The sequence below is a fragment of the Chinchilla lanigera genome, unplaced genomic scaffold, assembly GCF_000276665.1.
Source record: "Chinchilla lanigera isolate Chin_1 unplaced genomic scaffold, ChiLan1.0 scaffold00025, whole genome shotgun sequence".
Classification (NCBI taxonomy): domain Eukaryota; kingdom Metazoa; phylum Chordata; class Mammalia; order Rodentia; family Chinchillidae; genus Chinchilla; species Chinchilla lanigera.
The window spans coordinates 17,750,762-17,770,354 of record NW_004955426.1 but is presented as its reverse complement, the minus strand read 5'-3'; the positions used below and the strand labels follow the sequence as shown (position 1 = coordinate 17,770,354).

Genomic DNA, 19,593 nt, shown 5'->3' with positions numbered 1-19,593 from the left:
TTTTATATGTCTGTTGCAAGTGGGTACCTATAGCAGCATGGTATAAATGCAGGAGGAAGAACAGGAGGGTTCCAAGGCAAAGCTGGGCACATCAGGAAGAAGGTCACTTGCCAATAAACATGATGGACTGTAAAGGGAGTATAAGGTTTTGTAAAAGTTTAGGGCAAGGTGGGGATTATAGGCAGCTCACACCTCTAATCTCAGCTACTTGGGAAGCTGAGGCAAGAAGATCACAAGTTAGAGGCCAGGATGGTCAAGTCAGTGAAAGCCCTTCTCAAAATAAAAATGGCTGGGCTCAATCCTCCATACCAGGTGACAGGAGTAACAATGATTGCAATAAAATTTTGGAACCTGAAAGTACACAAACTACAGTAGTAGTAACTGACTTTGCAGATGAGAGAAAGCTGAAGCTGAGCGCTGCCTCCGGAAAGCCTCGGCAGCAGGCTGGGATTCGTGCCCAGAACTCCAAAGAGAGCCTGGAATTGGGAGCACTGTACAGTGAAAGGGCAGGAGATCCCTCAAAAGTCGGAGGCTCCCTAAAGGTCTGCGTACGAAGCCATCAGACCACCTAACCTGTCTCAGTGCTAGATCCCGGCTGAGGGTCTCCATTCTGCAATGTGCTTCTTTCCTGAATCAGAGCAACCCTGAACTAGGAGACACCAGGCATGCAGAGCTGAGTGAAGGGAGTCAAAAGACTCCCAAAAATAGGGGTCAGAGAAAGCCTCCAAACCAAAGGTTAGACTCCTGGTCATGCTCCCATCTGTCTCCCGGAATGCCATATTCAACTAATTCTCTCTCCAGATTTCTCCTCACCTGCGCTGTTTCCCCAGAGAGGAAAGATGTCCTCCTAATGTGGGAAATCCTGGACGAAACCACCTGCAGCTTATCTCACAAGAGCGGCAGCACCAGCCTCAGGTTTAAGTCGCCTGCAGAGCTTTTATTAATCACTACTTCCTAGCTCCACAAAGATGAAGATCAAATGCCATTCAGTCACTCTGTAAGTGCGCATGAAAAGTTTACCGTGTGCACGTTCTGGATTCTGAGTCATGTCCTGGGGCTGCTTCTTGGGAAGAAGTAGCTACCTCTGGCCGTAAATCCCATCTGGACAGATCTTCCGATTAGCATTTCAGTGAATCATCACGGATCATCAGACATGTGAGGAAAGCCTTTTCCATGTAAGATATTACAAAACAAAACAAACAAAACTTAGAGGAAATGAGAGGAAACAGAAACAATGCAGGGAGGAGAGAAAAACTTCAAAGAAGTTGGAATGCAGTCTGCAGAATTGAGAAGCTTTTCATCTGTGAAACAATAACAGGAGGTTATAAGACAATTTCAGATTTTTGAGGAGCTTCTGGGAATTAGAAATTTGACTGCAGACATAGAAATGGAATATATGGATTGGAAGGAAAAAAAATGAAGAATTTCCCAGGAAGTAGAATTGTTTTTAAAGGAGATAGAAAAAATAAGATAGAGCTTTAGTCAAGTCCTGAGAGGCTCCCTCCAGGTAGTAGGTGTTCTACAAGAAGGGAGGAGATCATTTATATTTTAAAAACTCTAGAACTACATGATTGTAGTCCCAGCTACTCTGGAGGCTGAGGCAGGAGGATTGTGAGTTTGAGGCCAGCTTAGGGAACTTGGTGAGACCTTCTCTTAAAAACAAATAAACAACAACAACAACAAAACCTCCAAAGAAAGACACAACCACACCAGAAAACTATCTAGAATTGAAAGGCAGTTTCCAGGATGAGAAAGCCCATAGGAAGCCTTGTAAAATGGATGGAAAGAGAGATTACAAGAGACAAGGAAGAAATTCCAAAAGCCTTCAGAGGGGGAAATGGACTCAAAAGCACCAGGAATTAGAAGGACATCTGAAATTTGAAGAGCAATATTGAAACCTAGAAAAACAGTGCTTCCCACATTCAAAGGGAAAGGGACTCCTCACAGAGTTTATACCCCACTTGAACTGTGCCAGCCTTGGGGGATCTAAAACACTTACCTCCCTTGTATGTCTTGTCAAGAACACCTGGAAGCTGTGTTTTACCAGAAGGAGAACATAAACAGGAAGACAAGGGGTTTAGAACACTGGGGCTGCCACATGGGAAAGAGGTGAAATAAATCCCTAGGATAGCAAAAGGACATCTCGCGATGGTGGCCGAGCAGCCAGCCTCCATCCAGCGAGGCAAATCCACCTGAGAACAAAGGTCAAAGTCAGAGATGAACCGGAGGTCAGGGTGCACTTGCCATTCAGAAGGACAAAGAGTTGGAAGTGGCTGTCTTTGGGACACAGGAGTTGAGGTTTGTGATATTCTTTAGTTACAAGCCTTATGGAAATATTTGATATATATATATATTTGTGTATTTATAATATATATGATATATATATTTGTACTTTTGATAAAGAGGACGAGAAGGGAAGCTCAGGCTAGGAACTGAATTCCAGCATGAAAAGCAAGTATCAGAAAGATTCCCACGCAGAGTCCCCTCTCTTAGTGCCCGCTCTTTGGAGGGCAGGTGCTGCAGAACACAGGATGAAGGCAGGGCCAGGCACCGGGGGGCACAGAGGAGAAGACGCCTTGTGATCCCAGGAGACAGGCTACAATAGAATTCTTTCATGGAAACAATTCCAAAGTGTGACCTGCCCGGAGCTTGGAGATGGCCGCGGGAACGGAGGCTTAGAGGAAGGCAGGCGTGGTACTGGGCAGTCATGGAAGCAAGAGGGCAAACAGAAGAGCAGTGTTTAGTAACTCTGCTGCTCTGGTGCCTCCACTGACTACACGATGGGGAGGTTGGATATCTGTGTCTACCCAGCAATGCAGGCTCAGAGCGCAAAGGTGAACACGCTGAGCAAATCTCAGATCCAGAGCGCACATGGGTTTCTCTGTCACTTCCCCCGTGGCCTATTCAGTGTCCTGTGATTGTGGCCCCTCTTTCTACAGATCTGGCACAGGTGTCCTTTCTCACTGCTTCCACTGTCAGCTGGGTCCCACAGCTGCCCCCAGGGCCAGTAGGTTTGACTGGAGATCCTGAAGGCCTTGCATTTTAATTCTGTTTCTCAGTTTATCTGCAGTGTGCATTTAGAGTTGCAAGAACAACTATAATACTATATTTTGTGTATTTAAAGATACTTCTATACTATCTAGAGTTTATGCTATCCCCCTTACAGCAAACTCAGCTTGACCTACTTTTATGAAAACACATTTATTGTTCATATTCACAGAACCTTTCCTCCAAGAAGTGGTTCCCAGAATGACAGCTGAGGTTCCCTCCTTCTTTCCTTCCACCTCATGAGCAAAACTGACTTAATGTCACTGCTAGCATCTATAAACTCCCTGGTGGACAGGGACTCCATGATAGAAAATGCCAGTCTCTTTCCAAATAGCTTTCATCGTCAAAAGCCTTTTGATTTGTGGACGCTCTAATGAAAACATTTTGTGAATCAGTGGTGGGGCTGTTGCACAAGCGGATTGTTCAGTAGTTTGGGGTAAAGCTCTGTCCCCAGAGGAGACTGGGTTCTCCTTCGGGATCATAAACACAGTTCCCTAAGTAGAGAACACAGCTTTCTCTGCCCCAGATTTGCTGGGCTGCTGATCACAAGGAAAAGCAAGGGATGAGGCTAGTGGGGCGGGCGCCCGGTTTGCTGACCCCTGCCTAGCCCTCCGTGCGCTGAATCGGCGGCTGTCACAAAAGGCGTCCCCGAGAACCGCGGCGCGGCGCCGGAGGCCCCCGCCTTGTCCTTGTGCGCTCCCTCCCCGGCCCTGCCCTGCGCGCACACACCGGGCGCCTCCTTCCGTCCAGACATTGACAAGCCAGCTGCAGATCACTGCTCCCGAGGAACGCAAACCGTCTCCAAACGTGCACATCCCCAGGCCAACCCCCCAGCAACCTGCGCGAAGAGTGCCGCAGACGCTTGCGGAGGCTGCGGTCGTGCCCCCCACCTGTGTGCACCCGGCTGCGAAGTGCACCCCACCTGGATCGGGCCGGGAAGCCTGAGCTTTCTTTCTGCCTGCCAGGGAGCTTCCTACCTCCAGTTTCGAAGTCACCTTCGGAGGCTTCCTCTCCGACTCCTCGCCTGGCTTTCTTGGAGCCTGGGTCAGGAGCAGCTGCTCTCCGGGTAATCCGCTCGGGCCGGGTTCAGCCACCCCGGGGGCCGGTCATTAGCCCGGTCACCTGCTGGCGGCCGCGGGGCGGGCAGGGCCGGCTGCCCCGGGACGGCACCCCCTCCCGCACCCGCTGTCCCCCGCCCTGCGCGGGCCCCGCCGGACTCGCCGAGCGCGCGGCTCCGTGGGCTCCAGCTCTGTGGGAGCCCCCCGCCCCGCTCAGGCCCGGGTTGCCGAGGTTATGAAAAGACTGTAACGTAATCCTAACGCGGCTCGTCACTCGCGGGCTCACTTGTCAAAACTCCACAGCATTCCAGAGTCCCTTCCCGGTCACTCCCTCCTCTCCCAGGGAAAAGGAAACCGCCCCGGGGAGGATCGCCGGCAGTTTGGGGGTTCTCATTCAGACGCCTCTGTTTACATCAAGTGCTCGGGAGCTTCCTGCGGTAAACTGGGAGCAGAACTGAAGGAGGAAACGCCCTGCCCGTGAGGTGCCCGAGATCCCTCACCCTGCTCCAGAGTTCTCGCTGGAAACCCCACCGCCCTAACGTCATTCACTTCCTAATCGCTTGGTTTCATAATCAGCAGACGCCTGGGCTCTTGGGGGGGGGGCAGCTAAAATCACAGCTATCAGGTGAGGCGGGATGTCAGGGAACTTTCCATACATTTTCCCTTTGATTCTTTCTGCTGGAGCAACCGAATTTACCACCCTGAATTACAATCGCCGGTGACTGCATCATTCAAGCATTTCCTTTATACCTTCTCCCGCGCTCGCCTGCCCCGCCCACCTTCTTCGGGGTTCAGTCAACAAGTCCTAGTCCAGGCCTTCGCGGGCTGGGGCTGCCCAGCCATTCCAGCTGCGAACTGATGAGGAAGCCGGACCCGCGAGGCCCAGCTGTTTACATCACACCCACTGAGAGCTTCCTGCCTGAAAGTAATGGGAATACAAACAAGACAGGAAAGGAGTGTTTGCTTTTTTTTAAAGGAGAGGGGCGGGCTGTAGAGAGACAGGAGCCACCCCACATGGTTTCATTGCTTTTCAAAACTTCGACGGTATTTTATTCCATTTTCCCACTCCTAACACTTGTTGAAAAGTAGAAGCATAGCTCTGCCAAACCTCAAACCATTAAGGAACTTCTGCTCCGAATTCATCTTCACCTGGCTTTGGGAGGACTCCAAGTTTAGGGTCCTAGGGAGAGCTGGGCTAGAGGTGCGGAGAGTTCCCGAGGTTAAATGGCACGAATCTCAGAAGAAACAGACTCGCTGCAGCCCTGTGCCTGCCTGCCAAGGCCTGCACGGACACGCACACCCTCTCCCTTCCTTCAGGTCTGCACCAGAGTCTTGCCTCAGTCTCATTCCAGCCCTCTGTCTCCAAGTGATCATTCTTGTTCTAGGCATCCAGCAGGCCCTAAAAGTAAATGGGCTTTGCAAGGGACAGACCTGATGGAATTCGAAGCAATTCATTATAATGAGGGAGGCTAAAGAAGGCTTCAATTCCCAGTGCCATTACTGCCGCTTGAATGGTTCATTAGCGCCTAGGAGGGGCAAACCCATGTCAAGCCCAGGCTGGAAAACTGCCCACTCTCAAGGAGCAACCCAAGAGCACCTGGTAACTAATCATCACAATTACCAGTCTCGGAATTATCCTCAGTTGCTTCATTCAGGCCAGCCTTAGCGCAAACCGGAAACAGGCCGGAGTGCAAGGTTATGACATTGCTCCTTTGGAAGTACTGGAAGGGGGAAAATCCCGCCAAAGCAAAACAACAAAGAAAAAGCCCAGCACAAAGTTTATCTCAAGGGTGTCTGAGTGCTGTAACCAGTACCACCTCATACAGTTCGAGGGAATTACATGTGCCCAGGGAGAGAAGCTTTGCAAGCCACTTCTCAAAATGCCACAATACCTGGGTCAAGGCAAGTTAGGCTGATTTCAGAAAAAGCCAAGTGTATCAGAACTCTAGTAGAAAGTGTGCTTTGCACATATTATAATGAATATTAGTTCCTACCCCTTTCCCTTTTCCAGCTCTTCTGCTAATGAGGTGGACGTCCTACTGGATTCATGAGCATTCTTTTATGTGCCGTCTCCGTACCTGGTAAGTTTTATGGGGGCTAAGTTCAAATTGAATAATTTTCTAATAATAATTTCAGAAGTGTTTCTGTTCTTCCGGAGTGCTTTTTCCACTGGCAGTTTCCTAATGCTTTAAAGCTTCTAACTGTCTCCTTTCCTTCAATCCAATAGGTAATTTATGATGCGTAAATCAGTGCTGTTTAAAGTATATCTACAGTTTTAAGTATGATGCAATAAATATTCTGCTCCTCCCCTCCCCAGTCTTTGTGGCTTAAGATCAGTTTAGGGTATGTGTGTGCTCAGAATTAAAGATTTGACCACATCTGCATAATATCTTAATTTCAGGAAAGCTTTTGAATGCATATGCCATTCTCATCAGCAGGCCAGAAAGATAGGCTCTGGTCTGTCTTTTCCCGACCCAGCCTTCCCTGCTGACTGGAAAAGAAATCAGTGGCTTAGTAAACAAAGGGTGCTTAAAATGTGCTCTACGATTTTATCCTGGGTCTGGTTTAAATAATACTGTGTACACCCCAAGTCTTCAAGTAACATGAATTTGAGTGGGAACTGCTGATATGTTGGGAATCCAAAGTAGCTTCAATACATTAAGGAAATGGTTCATTAAAGACAGTTTAGAGTTCAGCATGATGGCTGATTACAAAGAGGTATCCCTGGGGATGATAATCAGCGGGACACGCACAAATGGGGCTTACTGTCTAGATTCAAGAATAACTAACAAAAAGGTGAAGATCACAGCATATCATGCATTTAATAGGAGTCTGCATGCCTTTTGGATGAGAAACAGGCAAAACAATACCAGGGTGTTCACATTGCTGGGGGTTTGACATGAAATGGAAGCACCTCTGTTTCCTACACTATGATAAAGAATTTTTTAGCAGACAGATGCTTAGGAAGAGGTATGTTCGGCCTGAGGTCCTTTATTTTATTTTACTTATTTATTTATTTATTTTTTTGAGGCCCCTTATTTTAAAGGATGATGTGAAGACACTGGAAAGGTTCCAAAGGAGAACCTAAATGATTAAAAGACGGAAAAGAGACGCTATGGGGGAAGGTTGAAGGACTTGCAGTTGTTTAGTCTGGAGTGAAAAAGTGCATAAAGGCAAACTTAAGTGTCTTTTATTTGAAGGGTTATTACAAAGAGGATACCGACCAGCTGTTCTTCATCTCTGCCGAGGACAGAAGAGGTAAGAGGCTCAAACTGCAATATTAAAATGTGGGTCTGATTTGTAGAAGACTTCCCCATCCTAATGGTAACTGACTTGATATTAGAAATCTCATCTGATATCACTGGGCAGCCTTACTTATTGAATGGCATCTTACATGAGTCTTGCATTTTAGGCAGAAGCTATGTAAGAATGTCTTCCATTCTTTTCTAGAACTACAGTGTTCTTCAGTTATTCCAACAAACATTAGAGCACAGATCCTGAGCCCTTATGCTTCCTAACTTATGAACAAGATGCTATGAGAGGGGCTGGGGATTTAGCTCAGCAGCAAAAGCGCCTGCCTGGCAAGCGCAAGGTCGTGAGTTCGGTTCCCGGTACCGGAGAAAAACCAAAAAAAAAAAAAAAAAGATGCTATGAGAATCTAATGAACCCCCTTTATTGGGGTAGGTATTTGTCTTTATTGGGATAAGTATCTCTAAGAGTATGTTCAACCTGAGATACTGAAATAGATGGTAAGTATATTCCATAGACACACTGTCATGTGTATGTTGTTTCAATGTACAGGAAGCATTGCTTTTTGTGATGGTATACAAATATTAGTTGATAATAATAATAGTTATGAACTATTAAGCTCTCACTATAATTATGTTGGGCGCTGTGCCTAATCTATTTTATGTAGACTGGCTATCTTGTTTATTTTCTGCAGTAGTGCCATGAAGTGGGAATAATTATTAGCTTTATTCTAACACAAAGAAACTGAGTCACAAAGAGCTTAAGTAATAGCTACTCAATGTTGGGAGTCCCAGTTCAAACCCATTTAGTCTGATTCAAAAGGGTGTGCTTAATTATCACAAGACTGCCTCCTGTCATTACGTGTTTTTAGCAATTTAGAAGAAGGAAACATGGCGGGGGTGGGGGGCACACACATTTGTGTTTGTTGGCCCAAACTGACTAAATACCAAGGCTTCCACAGACTTAATCACCTGTGGAATGAAATTTTCTTTACCCAGTATAACACAGGAAGAGAAGGATGAAGTTGCCTTTCTCACTTGGGAGGGTGCCTGGTGCTTTCCTACAAAGCTAAAGAATCCATACAAGACTTACCTCTGTTTTATTAATTAAAAAACTTGTCATTCATTTATAATCTAACCTTTATGTCATAGTTGTCCTGTAATTATTGAATGAATGAACAACAATGCATTATGCCTGTGATGCTGAGACAAACTTCAGAGACAAACTGAGACAAACTTCTGAGACAAACTGAGCTGAATTGAAATTCTCCTGCATCCTGCTGGTCAGGACTCTCTGGTCAGCTCTTTCTCGGGGCCTCTTATCAGATGTCCCTTAAGAGTCTTAAAATCCAACGATGTCTTTTGATTTAGTATCCGTGAGAAAGCATATGGATGGGTCACATATTTTCCCAGTGTCAACTACTTTTAGATCAAGACAAGATTCTTCACGAGGTTTATTGAATGCTGTTGTTTATCAGCTACAGGCAATTCATAAGTGAAACACACATCAAAATGATTTCAAGAAAGGCAAATGCACCACACAAAAATAAAAGGCCTTGATCCAAATGACTCCAAAGGACAGATATCTTCCCATTAAGACAATTTATCCCGAGTCTATAAACAGACAGGGGCATAATTATATGAGTGTTTGCTAACAGATCTAAACCTTATGTAGCTATAAAAAGCTGGAGAGAGAAAGAAAGCGGAAATTCCCAGGAGAAGATCCCCAACCACATCACGCCATCAGATCTCCGTAAGTACAAAGTCCGGCAGTGATACCAAACAAAGCATGAGAAGAAACCTCAGGATTTTGATACAGTCCACATAAATAAGTCCAAGAAGAAACCTCAGGATTTTGTCACAATCCACATAAGTAAGCTTGGATTGTTCTGAAACTAAACAGTGACATTTCCACCCAATAAACTTTCAGCTGACACATGAGCAAGTTGATGACTTATTGGCATTCCAGATGTAGTTAATGGAAGCATGATGCCCTAAATTAAAAGGGTCTTTGGTACGTGTTGATTGAGTGGATGGATGAGTGAATAGAAGTCTCTTCAGATATTCATGCTGCTTCTTTCCGCCTTTGAGTCCCTGATGGGAAAGTATCATCAATACCGTGACCCCAAGAGCCACAAGGGCCTGATCCATTTGGCACTAGGACCCTGGGAAAGGCTCATGGAAACACAGACTGGCTTCCCACCCACAGATACCAACTTGTAGTCTTGCCATGAAGGCAGGAAGGTGAACTGTGGTACCTTTGGAACATCTTTTTTTCAGGCAATGAAACTGGGCCACAAAGTTTCATGAGCTCATGGCCATACAACCAATAAGTAGAGGAGCTGGAATTCAAACAAAATCCATTTGGAATCAGTGATTCTCTTAAAGTGAAGTATGATGCTCCCTATGCAAAACCTCCAGCCACTCCTCAGGACAAACTCACTGTCCGTCAAGGTGTTTACCCACAAACATGCAAAGGATGTTCTGATCACTGCAGGCTGGGTTCCCTGACTTCCCTAACCCACTGTCACCTCTTTCCGAGTGCTCAGATAACTTATTCTTCCATAAACACAGAGTAACTTATTAGGCTCATGTCATATCTCTCCAACCGGCTCTGAAGTTGCTTTGGGGTTAGAGCCATGTCGCTTGTCAGTCTGGAGATATAGCAGAATAACAAAACCTGGGTTTAAAGTCCAAATCTCACAGTTCTAGCCACAGGACTCTAGGTAGTATTTCCTATTCTCATATTCAAACCATCTTGCTTAAGGCCTTTTCAAAGAAGGAAGACTAAATTAGAAAATATATATGAAGTGTCAAGGAAGATGCCTGATATTGTAAGCTAATAATTCTCAACCAGAGACTCCCACTGCATCAGGGACACTTGGCAATGCCCAAGGGTATTTTTTGTAGTCATAACTGTAAGCAGGGGTGCTTACTGGCATCTAGTGGGTAGGGACCTGAGACACAGCTAAATATCCTACGAAGCCCAGAACAGTCCCTATCAACAAGGGAGTATCCAGTTTAAAGTGTAAATAGCGCTGACACTAAGAAACAGTACTATAAACTTGTAAAAATCTATTAAAATCTGGGAGGAGGAGGCAGGAGGATTGCATGTTCTAGCCCAGCATGGGCAATTTAGCAACTTAGCAAGACCCTGTCTGGGGATGTAGCTCCTTGTGAAAGCCTTGAGTTCAATCTACAGTACTAGAAAAAAAAAAAAGTCCACACTTCTTCCTGTTCCTTACAGTATAATATTCCTAGTAAGAACTCAGCAAATCCTTGCTGAGTAAACCTGTGCATGAACAGCATGAGTCCTAAGATATTGTGTGTGAATCATAAGATATTTTGCTGGTCACACCTGCGTTGAGGTGTGGTCTTGACATGGCAGGGGTTTAAGTGAGAGTTACTTAACCTATAACCTGAACTTTCAAATACCCAGGCCCTGAGAAAGGAATTCTGAACTGAACCCAGTCTGACACTGGGAGCCTGAGAGTCACAAAAGGGATGTCAACAATGACCCTAGGAGAACTTGCACACAGGTCAGCTCCTGCTTATTGTTAACTTCCATAGTGACTTTGCTAAATGCTTCCTCGGCTCATGTTCACCCCACTCTGAAGGATTAATACACTGAAAGAGCCAGAAGATCATGGACAGATTGGCTCAGTCTCATGCCCCTTGTCCACCACCCACTCTTCCTGGTCAGCTCATCCAATGAGCGCTCACAGAGACCGCCGATTGAAAAATGCAATGGAAGAGAAGAAAACATGCAGCTGTGAGTTGTAGACTTCAACAGATTTGGTAAAAAAGGTTGTAAGAAGGGAAACTTAAGAATAAAAACTTCCATTTCTGGACAGAACGTAAAGCACATTAACACAAACCAGAAGCAGAGTGAGAGAGAAAGAGAGAGAGACAGAGACAGAGAGAGAGAGAGAGAGCTAGTTCCATCCCTTTTCTCCAGGCTTGACATCTTTGCCTATTTGTATCTTATATAATCAAAAAATATGGGTAGTTTTAGCATAATTGTATATGAGAAAATTTAAAACTGAACTGCAGCCTCCAGTCATCTTTAAGTACCTCTGGGATGTTAAATGACTTGCTCAGAACTGTGCAGAACAGCATACATTCTCATTTACCTGGGGCCTCTGAACACTCCGAGGCAAGGGCTGTCCTTCCTACTCCAGGTACCCTCTCAGGCCCAACCACCCACCATCCGGACTCAGACATCACCTCCTGCAGGGACCTCACCCTGACTCTCCCCTGGAATCTATTCAGGGCCTTCCTCAGTGCTCCAGCTGCAACCTTACTGCCCATTCACCCATCTGCTTACCCTTGCAGTGTGCAAGGGGGAGGGTATGTGTTATTTTGATGGCCAGGGCCTAACACCGTCTTAGCAGATCCAGGTGCTCAATGCATACTTGATGAAAGAATGAGCATAAATAGATTTCCAAATGAATTCATTCCTGAAATTACTTATGCATGCCTATTATGAGCCTGGTACAGAGCTGGGCACTGGGAAAACAATCCTTACTACCCTCGTATTAACAATGAACAATGACAATGACAGTAAAAAGAGCCATGTTTTTTTTTCTTTCTTTCCATACTAGGGATCAAACCTAGGGCCTTCATTCATACTGAGTGGCATCCCCAGTACCCCCCGCTCTTTTGTTTAAAATTTTGAGATAAGGTCTTACTCAGTTGCCAGGCCAATGTCAAATTTGTGATCCTCCTGCTTCAGCCTCCTGAGCATCTGGGGTTACGGGCATGTGTCACCATACCTGGCATGATTAATGTTTACTGGACATTTCCTATCAGGCATCATGCTAAGCTCTTTTGTATAATTGCTTTTAATTTTCCCCCCAACCCATGTGGCAGATGCTACTGTTCCAACTGTACAATTGGAGAAAGACATTAAGTCACTCACATGGATCTTAATGTAAAAGAATCTCTGACATTCAAGTTCACCGAGATCTACTTGCATGGGCTTACCTCATACCAACTAAAAAAGGTTACCTGTGAATTCACTCATGAGCCTTGCTGGATAGCTCTCACCTTGCCTGGATTGTCCCAATGTTACTGGATACTGGGTTACCCAGGACTCCTTTTCACACCCTTGCTGTCCTGAATGAAGAATTGGACAGGACAACTGAAGAACCTAGAGGTTTTACTTTATTAAAGGTTTAAGAAGAGGTTTTTATTTAGGAAAGAAGAGGGAGAAGAGAGAAGTGTCTAAAGAATAAGAAGTGCTCTGAAGAAAAGAAGCATGGGAAAAAAAATATGCCCTGAACACAGAGTGAGTCACTGCAAGGAAAAGAAGACACTGGCTATGGGTCCAGTGGCCACCATTTTTTTATACTATCCTTCTGACATCAGATCTAGCCATCCTATGCAGGGCTCCGCAGCTGTGCACTCGCTGTAACAGACAGGTATCCATATTGCACTGCCATAATCTCCTCCTGTCTCACCTACTCATGCTTCATATTGTTTGAAATTTATTTTAAAATATTTTGATGGCAACTGTGTAGTGTCAACTATACCCAGGCTGTGAGGTAATGTCTGGAGGACATTTATCATAAACTTACACTCTGTAGCTGAAGCAAACACTTGAAATATCATTATCAAAATCTACAGCAAGCCAGACATGGTAAGCCTGTAGTCTTACCATTCAGAAGGGTTAGGTGGGAGGATTGCTGTAAGTTTGGGACCAGGCTGGGCTACACAGTGAGTTCAAGGCCAGTCTGAACTACGTAGCAAGACTGACTTAAAAACCAAAACTAAAACAAAACAAAACAAAACAAAACAAAACTAAATTCAGATAAACAAAAAGCCCCAATATCTACAGCAGAAGGTTTGGTAGTTACCAAAATACAAGCTAGAAATATTTTTTTTCATTTGTGTAATGAAGTATTTTAAAGATAAGTTTGTTAGAAAGGTTTGTACAGGCACCTCTGCCATTGCCTCTTGTGCTGTGGGAATGGGTGCGAGTCAGCTCCCTGACACTTCTGAGTGTTGGCTTCAGCACTGGAGAGGGGTATAGTTAACGCAGTACTCATTCACTAGACCTGATGATAAAGTCAGATGATCCTTCCTTCAGAATACTGATGCAACTGGTTCAGAGAGAACCTGCTGGAGGGGTAATTGGAGACACTGCCAAGTTTATAAAAGCAGACTGTGATGTTACTTCTGTGCCTGCTTGCTAGTACCTGTTGTACGTAGGGCACATGTCAAGGACTTGCTTTCATGGTAACTCATTCCCTGGTGGTGAAGTTATGGGCCAGGAGACACATAGTCCTTAACTTTTCTTGAAAGTCAGGCCTCTGATGCTGAGGAAAAGGATTTGACAACTGTATTGAGCCAACTGGCTCAGGCACGTACGTGTACAGTGCCCCCTTCCCTGGCTTGGTCTCTTGGTAAACACCCATTCATCTTTCAACGCTTTGCTCAAAAATCCCCCCTACTGTAAAGGCTTTCTTGATAAATCACCTCTCCCTGAAGCTCTTTGAGTTACTGAGATCCTTTTGATAAACTGCAATTGCCTAACACTGGTGGAGAAACTATGGTACGCATGCCGCAGGGGACTGTTTGTATCACTGAAACCTCTAAAAGTTTCGCCATCACTGGCCTAAAATAACCTGGGCAAGTCTCTTCCTGCTTCCTAAAAAAGCCTAGTTTAGCACAGGAATTTATTTTAGAATATGGTTTATTAAGCCAGGCACCATGGTTGGTAGTATAAGCCTAAGAGACTGAGGTGGCACTAATGAAGCAATGGCATCTACAATGACTATGGAATAACTGCTAAATCCAGGGACCCAGTAGAAGTCCATTAGGGGCACCTACTTAGGCTGGAAATGTTTGGAGAGGCTTCCAGAGGAAGTGACTGTAAGTTTATCCTTGGAGAGAAGATTCCGGGATGTAGAAATGGCAAGGCGCATGGCTGAGACAGAGGATGTCATGTTCTGTGCACTACAAAAGTCTCTGCCACTTCCAAGTTTGATTGGCCTGGGACTAGTGCAAGGAGAATGGAAAACTGAGCAGGGCTATTTCAGTTACTTTCTTGTTGCTGGGACAAAATACCTGACACCCACAATTTAAAGGAGGGGAGGTTGCTTTTTGGCTCACAGTTTGTAGAGGTTTCAGTCCATAGTTGGCTGGCTCCAGCACAGCAGAGGTACATGGCAGAGGAGAAACAATTCATGGTATGGCAGGCAGGAAACAGCAAGGGATCGTGAGAAGAGAAGGGATATATGTATATATATATACTTCCAGGCCTTGCCCACAGTGCCCCACCTCTTCCCACTAGGCTTCACACTCACCTGTAAACCCATCAATGGACTAATTCAGTGATGAGTATCACATACCCATGATCCAGTCAGCTCCCAAAAGTCCCACCTATGAATGCATGAGGCTTTGGTGGGACATTTAGATATAAACCATAACATGGTTTCGAATTTGAATAAGTCAGGCAGTATCTTGTGCTTTGTTCTTGAAGGGCTTATAGCAGAAAAGTGCGGTGGATAGTTTCTCATATTAGAAAGATCACACTGGCCTTAAAGAGGAGAGTATCTCAGGAGCCACCTGGCAGAGACAGAGAGAGGGGCAAGGAAGCTGTTATATGAATCTAAGCAAGAAAAGATGGCACCTGGGCTAAGCTTCCCTTGTGGCAGGGATACAGTGGAAGAATTGCTCTGTATTATATAGACTTTTTCCTAATACATGCAGAAATTTAATGCCTTCTCTATTTTTATAAAGTACTTACACAGTGTGGCCATAACTTTTACAATTGGTGATGTGACAGCACAACTAGCACACATTTCTTTTTCCTTCTTCCAAGTTTCATGGATAGAAGATTTGTTCTTATAGTAGAGCTCAGTAACCTCAACATGCAATATATTTTCTTTCTTTAATTCAAACACCTTCACCTTTTCACCTAAAGGAAGAATTTCCTGGCTCTTTTTTGGCATTATTGAATTGCCCTCACTATTCTTGCACTTTGTGGTCATTATTAAGTAAAATAATCAACTGGAGCATAAGCACTGTGACACTGAAACAGTTGATCTGGCCACTTAGTGACTAATGGGCAGGTAGAAGAGCAGGGTAGATATACTTTGTAAAGGGATAATTTATGGACCAGGAGGGATGGGGCAAGGCAGTGTGAGATTTTATTATGCTGAGACAGACAAGAAGCGCCTGACTCTTGCCTTTCTCCTGTGCCAGTGGAGGGGGCGTGGCTTAGCCAGCAGCTGTCATGCCCCTCCCCCTTGCTTCCTTTTGCTCGTCCTGCTCACTCCCCAGTGAACTGGAACTACTTGCCTTGTGTCCTCCCTAGTTATTTTGCAACCTACTCCAACAGGCTGTCAGCCATCGTGCCTCTCCCCTGCTCCTACCACTTCAGATACTGTTGCTGCTTCTTTGAAGAAGGGGTAGGGCACCCTGGTGTGGCTAAGATCAGGAAGGGAGGGATTTGGCCCCATTATTAACATCCCCAAACCTGTAAATCCCAATTAGCCCTAATGAAAATAGCCTTCCCGAAGATTCCCTGGTTTCAGTCCCACCCTGAGAAGAGATAGCTGTCAAACAGCTTGGGTGCCCTGCCCCTTACTGAATTGTCACCTTCATAGTTGCAGCTATCATGGAACCCTGCACCCACTTGGACCAATCACAGGCCTGTAGTTTGACCAATCAGTAGGCCTGAATTTGAACCAATCATGAACTTTCACTTGGACCAATTGCAAGCTGGCAGCTCTTGTATAAGCAGCATTCTCCAGCCACTTCTTGGGATAGTCCAGAAAGGCTTCCTCCAGTGTATTGACCCTCCCTCCCCCCGTGCTGCAGCACAGGTCTTACTAAAGCATTTGCTTTGCTTGTCGGTGGTCCTGTAAATTTGCTCATGATTTATTTCTTGGGTAGTATGGACTCTGAAGGTCCTGTAAATCTACTCAGAGTGATCATCTTAAAAGAAAGAGCAATAAGCGATAGGGGGTTAGCTCCGATGAGCTCCAGAGACCAGCAGCCAATGAAGATCAGTATCAGAGACCATCACTTGGCAGAGTCAGTCTGGTACAAGTTGGCATTAGATGGCGGTGGCTGGCAGTATCATTGACCAGCAGCCGGCTGTGTCAACCATTGGCATCTAGCATTATCCAGTGTCATCTGGTGACGTAAGGACTGCTAGCAGAGCTGTGCTTTGCCAATTTGTGATTTCCATTTGAATTGAACAAAGGAATCGTCCACCTATTGGCAACAATGCTACTCAGACTGGCATGCAATTTAAAACTTTCAGATTGTTTCTGGAATTTTCCATTTAATATGTTCAACCCATGGCTGACTCAGAACAGGAGACCATGGTTTGAAGGAACTACTGTACTCATCTCTGTGGCCTCAGTAAAGGGCTTTTTGGTACACACTGAATGACAGCGTTCCTTATATACCAAAATGATTTCCTATTGCTAGTTCCTTGTCACCAGGACCTCGTGCTCATCCCACCCTACTCCTCTGCATTCTCTATGTCTGAAAACAATATCTTTTCACCAATTACTGTACTGCTTTTACATTTAGTTGCTCCAAGATACAAAGGGACTCCATTTCTTTCTGTATCAAGACTCGATTCTAGTCATAGCCCCCTAAATATCCTACCCTGCTCTTTTCTTCCTGTATGGCCCAGCTCATTCAACTGCCCCATCTTACCAAGATTTCATACAGGCTCTGACTTTTACAGGTCCCTCTCCCACTACTTTGAAAGTTTTCCAGTGGTGTCCTCACAAATATGGAGCAGCTAGCCCTTCTCACTGAATAAACTAAGTCCATTCCATTACTTATTAAGTATACAATAAATCAGTCCCCCATCTGCAAGAACCATTTATGAATGATGACTAACCTGAGACAGAATCTTATCCAAACTTAATTCCACTAATTTGTGTTCCTATCAGTTGCATATGATTTGATGTTTCCTTTTCGAATATGTAACACAAGGCCTTACAGATCCATGCACTGGCTTCCACCTCCCTTGCCTCTACCATGCACTCAAACTCTTGCCTCATCCTTCTCTTGCCCTATTCCCTGGACCAAAGAATCTTGTGCCAGCCCACAGAGGTCTTTGCCTTTGACCTTAGCGTGAGAACTGGGCATAGGGCCACATCAATCTAGAGGTAGAAAATCCACTGCAGCCATGCCCACCACTAGGTCTGGCCCACACCACCCCTGCCGGATGGCTTTATACTAGTGAGCACTGTGCAGCTGAGAAGGGCCTGCCATAAACTCTGAAGGAGACTTAAACCTGCAGAATGTTTTGGAAGCTGTTCCTTTCCCTGCACATTTCCATCTAACCTTTACTGAGCCCCTTCCCTACACAGGCTTACCCCACTGTGGCCAGATAAAAATACAGGAAACCTAGTTTAGAAAATTACGCATGAAAAACAAGTAAGTTTTTAACTCTAAGTCCCAATGTGATGTGGCATTTTTTTATTTGCTGCATTGACAGTTTTAATTTGTACTTACTTCTTGGACTTTACAAAAATCATTTCTACAACCATTAATAGGTGAATATATAGAAAATGGAACCCACCACCTTGTTAAACCTTGGGACCCTTGAAAATATCCTTTGTGGTCTCCATTTTTTAACAGTGGACATCCTCCTACAAGGAGGAGTTTTTAATCATTTTCTCTGCAGCTGATGTGAAGTCCTTCACCTTAGCCTAACCTTTCTCAGTTTAAAATTCTCTTTCCATGATCACTCTTTTTGCATCATTAAGTTCAACCACTTTGACCCTTCTTCCTTTCCCAAGCAATTACCACTCAATGGAGCGCTTCACCTTGGTTTACTCGCTTATGATGATATATCAAAATGTCTCCTCTTTACAAGTCAATAGATCACACTGAAGAGACATAGAAAAGAAGTGTGAAGCTTTCCAGTTCTTCCAAATTATCTCAAGGATCAGGCTCCTATTCCTAATTATTCCATGCTCTCCAACTCCAAGAAATCCCTCCAAAGAAGCAACCCAACACTCCAGTCTCAGTTCTGATCTGGTCCACCATTGCTCTCCCTCAGCTAGAAAACCTCCTGGTTGAGAGAAACAAAGGACCGGGCAAAACCTGCAATAAGTTTTGCAAAAAAAAATGAAAACAAGAGCTGATCTCCTTGTAGGGTTCCAGGGGAATCTTAACCTTAAAGCCACGTTGTTTCCTGATAGCAGTGTACTAAAGTCCACCTAGTAACATGCAAGGGAAGTGGAGTTTAACTCACTTATACATGGATGTCTAGAGGGAAGGGTATGAAGAAGGACTGTAGCCCTGTGACTCCTTTCCATTTGAGACATGGAGTAACAGGGCTGCAGGTGAGAGTACTATGGGTGGGACTTGGGGAGGGAGGCAGGGTAGCAAGCAAGCTCTGATGGAGACCTGGGCGAGCAGTTGGGCGGCAAAGAAAGGCATTAGTGAGATCCAGAGAAAGCTGTAATGAACCCAGGGTGCCGAGGGACTTTGAATCCCCAGAGTTATGCAGAACATCATTAACAATAGCCATGGTGGCAAAAAGGCAAGTGATGTCATTGCCATTAGTAATACTTCATGATTATTAATAAAAGTATTAGTAAGTAGTCATGAAAGGATGAGCAATTGGAAATAAGAGGCTCCTATACATTTTTAAACTTCTTTCATATTATCTTCACTTTCCTTTGGCTATCAGCTATCATTTCACCCCACAAAGAAGGAAAGAGATTTTTACAGCCACTCTACAAGGGATGAAGGTGCAGTGACAAGGATGTAGGAACTTTAGAAGCCAGGGTTCTCAACTTCTGGTCCAGAGTGCTTTTCTGGCCTAGCAGATAGTTGTTTGCTCTGTCAGTGAACAGCTGGGACCTGACTGGGTCAGTGCTTGCAGGCTTATCCCACTGAGCCACAAGGATGCTCTCCTGACTGGGGGCTGGGCTTCACTGGGCAGGCAAGAAGAGAGAAGGAACTTGATTAGCACTCATACTAAGAGGAGGGAAGACCGCGGAGCCGGGAGGCCAGGCCTGGCATCTCGGCTCTCCTTTATTAGCCTAGATTCTCTCATCTGTTACTGAGCAGTGACAACAACCTTGCAGAGGTGTGGCATACTCTAATGGGTTGGCAGGCATGGAAGTGCTGGCGTTTAACTGTAAACGAACATAAACATTATTTGAACAATGACTGTAATTGTAGGTTCAAGAATTTAACTTGTGCAGAAGAGTTCAAATATATGCAAATCCCCACTAAGACAGGGATGA

The 19,593-nt window shown here is 45.0% G+C and overlaps 1 protein-coding gene and 1 long non-coding RNA gene across 3 annotated transcripts in view; one reads left to right on the top strand and one right to left on the bottom strand.

Annotated features, from left to right (window-relative positions):
* The window catches only part of Pdzd2 (PDZ domain containing 2), a 374,195-nt gene that overhangs the window by 204,562 nt on the left and 150,040 nt on the right, over positions 1–19,593 (bottom strand). The window contains exon 1 of one of the 2 annotated variants that reach the window (XM_005386153.2): positions 4,026–4,856. The exons of the other annotated variant lie outside the window; for it this stretch is intronic. The gene's annotated coding sequence lies outside the window, so the exon portion shown is untranslated. Of the gene's footprint in view, positions 1–4,025; positions 4,857–19,593 lie in introns of those variants that run through there. 2 annotated transcript variants of the gene reach the window in all.
* On the top strand, positions 4,888–9,295 carry LOC102021370. The gene is made up of 4 exons (XR_261199.2): positions 4,888–5,706; positions 6,118–6,187; positions 7,307–7,364; positions 9,030–9,295. It is a non-coding gene; the product is annotated as an uncharacterized LOC102021370 (long non-coding RNA).